This window comes from Nicotiana tabacum, chromosome 4, assembly GCF_000715075.1.
Source record: "Nicotiana tabacum cultivar K326 chromosome 4, ASM71507v2, whole genome shotgun sequence".
Taxonomy (NCBI): domain Eukaryota; kingdom Viridiplantae; phylum Streptophyta; class Magnoliopsida; order Solanales; family Solanaceae; genus Nicotiana; species Nicotiana tabacum.
This window is the reverse complement of record NC_134083.1, coordinates 27,509,288-27,516,042: the sequence shown is the minus strand read 5'-3', so window position 1 is coordinate 27,516,042 and position 6,755 is coordinate 27,509,288. Positions and strand designations below refer to the sequence as shown.

General features: G+C 32.6%; 1 long non-coding RNA gene across 7 annotated transcripts; it reads right to left on the bottom strand.

The window, feature by feature from the left end:
- Nucleotides 1–533: 533 nt before the first annotated feature.
- On the bottom strand, nucleotides 534–3,788 carry LOC142180272 (uncharacterized). Of its 7 annotated transcripts, XR_012708593.1 has the most exons (6): nucleotides 3,358–3,779; nucleotides 3,118–3,246; nucleotides 2,372–2,426; nucleotides 1,824–1,934; nucleotides 1,306–1,527; nucleotides 534–966 (listed from the first exon to the last, which is right to left on the bottom strand). It is a non-coding gene; the product is annotated as an uncharacterized LOC142180272 (long non-coding RNA). The 7 variants fall into 7 exon arrangements; XR_012708592.1 differs by having other exon boundaries at nucleotides 2,372–3,246; nucleotides 3,358–3,788; XR_012708590.1 differs by having other exon boundaries at nucleotides 1,824–2,426; nucleotides 3,358–3,784.
- Between the last annotated feature and the right edge of the window lie 2,967 nt (nucleotides 3,789–6,755).

Sequence of the window (6,755 nt, the reverse complement as noted above, 5' to 3'; positions counted from 1 at the left end):
TAATAGTGCATCCCTTTTTAATAGAACTAGAAAATTTGACCGCGCTTCGCGCAGTGATTGACCGACCTCATTAAACTTACTCATGGTCTTTTTTCTAATATACAAAAAATAAAAATAATGGCAAGTCAATTCTTATAAAAAAATTGGTCTTCAAATTCCAATATATTAGATTTCAATTTTTAATCCATTTTATTATCGATACTTAATTTTAAATTTCTCTCTAGTTTTCACTACTTGAGAATTTTTTTGTCTTAATATAGGTACTTGACCCTTCTTGTATTAACATATATAGGTGAAACGGTACCTTTTCCCTCTTTTTCTTAGAAATATTTTTTATGTTTTTTTACTTCCTTTCCTCTCTATTTTTTTTTAAATGCCAGGTTTCCCTTTTCTTTCTGCCTCACTAACTTAGCTTCTACGTAATACAAAAGAAGGTAACTGAAGAAACTCAAGGGCATAACAAAGATAGGTGAGCAAAGAGATTTAAAGCATTATTGTGCCTATACGTATAAAAAAAATTAGGGATTGGTTGGTTTTATGCTTTCTCTAAATAAGGTAATGGTAATATTATTGTCAGTACCAAGATGTTATGAAATCTAGTATAAAGGAGTACAATGACAACAATAGACTCAAAAATCCAAAAACTACATCATACTATCTAATATGTTTCCTTTGCTACAAAAGTACAATTTTGCAAGCATTTAAACTTTTAAAAAAGAATTGTGCTCAGCTTTCTCTTCAAAATACCTCTTGTTTCTTTCAAGCCATGTATTAAAAATGATGCACACAGAAATAAATTTCATATCAATCTGCCTCTGTTGTCCACTTTCTCTCCAAACCTGCATAATAATAATTGCTGATATCTTGTGGCATTACTCAGCTTACTCCAAACAAATTGAAAACTTTAGGAGGAACATTTGACTTCCAAATCAATTTTCATGGCCCTTCATCCTACCAACCCTTAACCTGCTTCAAAAATAATATATAAGCAGGTACTAACAAAGAAAGTTCAGATTTATGTGCTAACTAAATCTGAAAATCTGTCTTGTTTTCATCTAGCGCCACATATTGTAAATTTTCCAGCAAAATACTAATACTCTCCAGCTCCCAATCATTAAAGTTCCGTCTAAACTGAAGATGGCACTCAGAGTTAGAAATACAATCAGCTACTATTATAATTCAAGAAATTGATCTTTGAATACCCCAACTTCCTGCCAATGATCTAACCAAACTATGTTATGCTTCATATCCCCCGATTTTAATCTTGTAAGTTATTGGAATTCAACACAAAGATTACATATTTACCTTCATAAAGTTGTCCTATTAGGCATGGATATAGAACATGATTGAGAGTCCAATGATTCTCCTTTCCGTACTTTGTGACAATGACTATGTTCAGATGCAAAACTTCCATTGCCTTTCGTCCCCGCCTCAACTATATCATATATTCCGGCAATCACCATAAGCGTAGGCTTTAGACATGTACCAGAAAAAGAAGCCATTGATGTCTCTCCATCTATCAATCAACTGATACACAAATGTATGAATTGAAAATTAATGCACATTACAATTACATAAGGAAATTTTTTGAGGTTATCATTATTACTGAATACACCTGGAGGCCATTAGCTTCTCTCTTTGTTAAGTTATGTAATCATGATTGAAGGAAAGATATGGTATTCTTATCAACATAACACATACCTTAACTCCTAATTTTGATAACCTCAAAACTTCTCACACCCAATACAATCAGACAAAGAAATATTATTCAGGTAAATAATATAGCCAAATAATAAATTTTGGAGTGTTAGAACGGCACCTACCTTATTTAAGTTGGAGCAGTACTCCAAGCCTTGTCCAGAAATCTCTCGTGGACTTGTTGAAGCAAAACTCCTGCAGCCTTTTCCCAGAGCAAAGCTGTCGCATCCTTTTTTCTAGTCATGATTCATACCATACGCGAGAAGCAATTAAAGCAGAAGGGCCAAAAAAATGAAAGAAAAGCTTAAAAGAAAATCAAAGGATCAAGATTTCTCTTGCTTTATGCCAAAACTCATTCAAAATGCAAACATTATATAATATTCACTAAATACTCCAAAAATGTTAAGCTATTGACATTGCCGAATGTCAATGTGTGTTCAATCTCGTAAGAGAGCAGGAAAAACTCTTGAATTTTTGGTTCGCCTGCCATAGTTGTACATTACCTAAGTACTATGCTTTTGTGCACAAAAATTATAAACAACATTAAACTGCTAAAAGATTAAAAAATTAAGAAGGTTAACAATGGAGTACTCAATTTATATGATCGAGAAAAATAAGTAAATTCAAATGAAGCATGAAAGCCGGGAACGAAGGATGGTATGAACAGACATACCTTACAAATGAGAAGAAGAACAATTAACTTAAAGGCTCAGTTGCAAGCAATGAAACTGCAGTACATATGGCTTGAAGCATTAAAAGAGATATAATAACAAACCAAAGAGAAGAAAAAAAGCACAAGAAAATGTTATAAAGCTGTAACTACATGAAGAAATTCCAGTAGCAGTATATATATGCCATATATACTATGGTGATACTGGCACTATGATTTGGTTGAGAAACTTTCTAAGAAAGTGGTTAGAGGTGAAAACCTCTATTGATTTCTTCTTTGTCTGTAAACCTCAATAAGTTGAGCATCTATAGTCCTCACCAGCACATTTCATGTCTGTTTATATCATCTTATTTGCACTTGCTTGCTTCACAAATTCAATACTATATTTTGATGAATTTAACATTTGGTTATACATACGTCAAAGTTTTTAGAGATTAAATAGCAAAGATACATTATAAGCGATTATTTTGCATATCCCCTTCATTTGATGATCATATTTTGGTGGGGGGTTTTTTCATGATCACTACATTGTTGAACCAATGTTATATGCATATGTCCCTTCAAATAGAAAACAATAACGTAAAGAAGATTGAAAATTATGACCTAAACTATAACATTAATTGAAAGACATTGTTGTCGAATCCTAACACCCTAGTGATATAATAGGGGAATATATGATAATAGTAGTTCAAAATATTTAGACCAGTATATCTGAACTGCGCGAAAATCTGAGTGGCGAAGAATAGTACCTCAATCTCGTAATGGCATTTTCTGTTCGTATTCCTTGTACGTCAACACCTATATTTGTTGAGCGGACAAGTTTATTTGTCCTCGTATTCCTTGTGCGTCCACACCTATATTAATTGAGCGCACAGACTCTAGGTGCATCAAACATAATTTTTTTTAAAATACAATTAGATTAATCAAATAAACCATGAGAATAACTGGTAAGCATAATCGGAAAAAATTCTTTGAAAAGGATTACATACCGAAATTTGTTGGGTGCACCGAAGCAGTTTGTGATTCCTGATTTTGTTCTTTGTCGAATAGTTCATGATTTGTAAAGTAAGTATGCCGTGGGTAAATAATGAATACATTATCAGGGAATTTGAGATATTGTTTCAAATAAAAACTATAGAACAAAGAAGGTAGAGAGGGCGATTGAAAAGATGGAGAAGCACAGGGAAATTGGAAGATATAGAAGGGGAGTAATTAGGGGAAAAGGGAGTAGCAAATCGTTGCCATACAACCGTTGTGAGAGAATGTTGAGTAGATGGGGAAGTACTGATAATTTGCAAGAGATTACAGAACCGGTGTTCATGTGAAGCGGTTTTGGTGTATTTTGGGGTGAAAATTGCGTTTTAAAAAGGGCAAGAAATCATAGAGGCAGGAAAGAGGATTTTCTTGTAGATGGGAGAGCCACGTCACCGACGTTAGGCCCCTCAATTATATATATATATATATATATATATATATATATATATATATAGATAGATTGTACTGGTTTTAACATACGAGTGGAATAAATATTGATACCTGTTACCCACAACCCTGCAATTTACCTCCTTTCCTCCCTAGTCCAAGAAAAAGAAATAAACTACACATAAAATCACAAGGATAAATAACAAAAATACTACTCGCTTTCTATTATTCTGAAATTACATATCTCGTGGAGTTTAATATTAAAGGCTTTGCTCCAGCAGTTAGAAATACTGGTTGTATGAGGCGAAGCATATAACAAATGCAAATTGAATGTATCTCTTTTCAGACTTTGGTCGCACACTCGCACTACTTCAAAGATTGTAATTTTTGTCTCAAACTTGCCTGCACAACCGATGATGACGAATCAGAGAGAAGATGAATTAATTTTTCAGGTAATTTGACAAAAATCGTTTTGATAATGAATTTTCAACCTACTATTTTGAGGTATCAGCTCTTTATTCTCACTATTTGATGGCTATTCTATATCCAATCCTTCATCTCTTGTGAGTGTGGATCCTGGCTTTCATTATCTCATGGTTTTGGTCTTAACTTTGCGATCTGCGGCAACAAAGAGGTTAATGTTATTGACTTGATAAGGCTGATAATTAAGCAATTTATTTTACTCATCACAATTTATGGTGATTTCCTGCATTAGTAAGGAAGTATTAGGAGTGTAATTCACAAAATAAAACTTGAGTTTCTAAAGAAATATTTTTGATGTAATCGTACAACACATGGGTAAAAAGGAAAAAGAAACAAAAGATGAGGAAAATACATTCATATATTTAGCATTTGAAACTCTTGCTTTCTCATTCAGGATAGAATCCCAAAGCCATAAATCTCTTTGTTTTGTTGTCGTAAATGAGATCAGTGAAGAATAGGCATAGAGCCATCAGTTAACGAAACAGTGGGTTAGATAATCACTTCATGAATCGGTACTTCCGTTACATGAAACGTTTGAAGTAATAATTATTACTTTAATTCTTATAGAGTAACGTTGTTTATCTAATAGTGACTTTTAGGATTTTAGTAGTCTGAACAGGTGCAATTATATAGAGAATTAATGAGGTGACTTTTGGAATTTTAAAATATCACATTAAAATTAAATTAAAATAAAAAATAAAGGGGGAAAAGCCAAAAAAATGGAGGTAAAAGATAAATACGAATTCTAGCCTAATAAAGTGCCACATCACCTCTCTTATGGCCTTCAATTATAGATATATATATATATATAGATTAGTTGGTAATGATTCTAATAGTGCATCCCTTCTTTTTTATTAGAAGACGTTCTGTTTTACTTATTTTTAGCATACAGTAATTGCAATTCACAAACAAGCTGTATAAGTTTGGAGAATAGATGTGTTTTAAAAGACGTTTTCTGGGCGAGGTGCACCAAAAATGTCCTGAGGCGATGGTCTGTGGCTAAAGTCTCAAGAGCTGTACGCCCAGCAATTCGGGACATACGTCCGGGCATTCGGGGCGTATGCCCGAGCGTTTGAGGCTCGTTTTTGTAGTGATGCGTAAGCCCAAAGATTTTTTCAAATTAAAATAAAATTTATTGAATAAGTCTTTCATATAATACCTAAATTCTCAAAAGTCATCTTGTAATTACTCAAAATATTTAAAAAGGAACTGAAATGTATTAAATTTAAAAGTCAAGACCTTTTTTATTGATTGAAACCCTAATTTATGGTCTTTCTCAATTCTTTATCTTGCCCGCTAGTCTGCTAATATTTTTCAAAAGCAACAAATATTCAATTTTATTTATTTTTTACAAATACCAAGAGAACTTCATTCTCCTTCATAGTAGCAAGTTCAAATTGCAGGTTAGTCATCATTTTTGTTCCTCCATGTAGAAAACTTTATTCTTTTCGACTCAAGTTACTTGTGCTTGTAATTGCGTATAATAGATTGTTTTGATTAGTTTTTTGTGGAGAGGAGCATATATATATATATATATATATATATATATATATATATATATATATATGTATATGTATGTATATACTCATGGAGCTTACGCCTCGATGAGGCACATGTAAAACGCATCGCCTTACGCTCACCGAAGAATAGTACAAAGTAGGCGACAAAATTACCGCAATCATCTCAAGCGTTTTACCCATATTCCAAAACTATAAAACGATCAATGGTTAGTTGCTAATGACTTTGCTTCCGTCGATTGCGAAGGCGTGGGATTTTTTATCTACTAATTTTTCCTTTTCCTTTTCTTTTTTGATAATTGATAGAACTTTACCTAAAATATTGTAGTACATAAATAAGTTCAGTTATGAGCAATAACATAGTTTGATTCTATGCTAGTTGATTTTTATACAGAACCTAATTGTAAAAGATAAGCTACTAACACGTATTTTAAATAGGGAAATTGATATGTACATACTATTCCTAATAATCATTGGCAAGATTTTAGCCTAAAATTAAGCTTAGCAATTAAAAACTTAAAATAATTGGCAATGGATTGCCAAACTACCAAACGAACTAAGAAATAGGAAGACCTGAATATTCAACTCCTAATTTCAAGTTTGTTCCCTTCCAAAGTTCAGATTCATTTTTAAAAAATCGCAAACAATCACTAAATATTCAATACGAGTTTTGGTTGTTGTTTATCAGTATGTATATCACGTTGTATATTAGTATATACCACACAAGATTTGTTGGTATTATTTATATTTGATAATGCAAAGTCAAAGATTTCTTTGTAGTCCCTTTTCCTTCTTTACTTCTTTGTCTTATGTGAAAGACAAAGTATCACTCATTGGTTGCGGAAAGTCTTTTTCTTCTCTTTATATTGAATTGCTCATTGTTGGGCTTGTAAAGAGCTAGTAAAAGGGAGTGGTCTCGCGCACATGAGAAATTGGTACTGAAGACATGTGATCCAAGGACATGA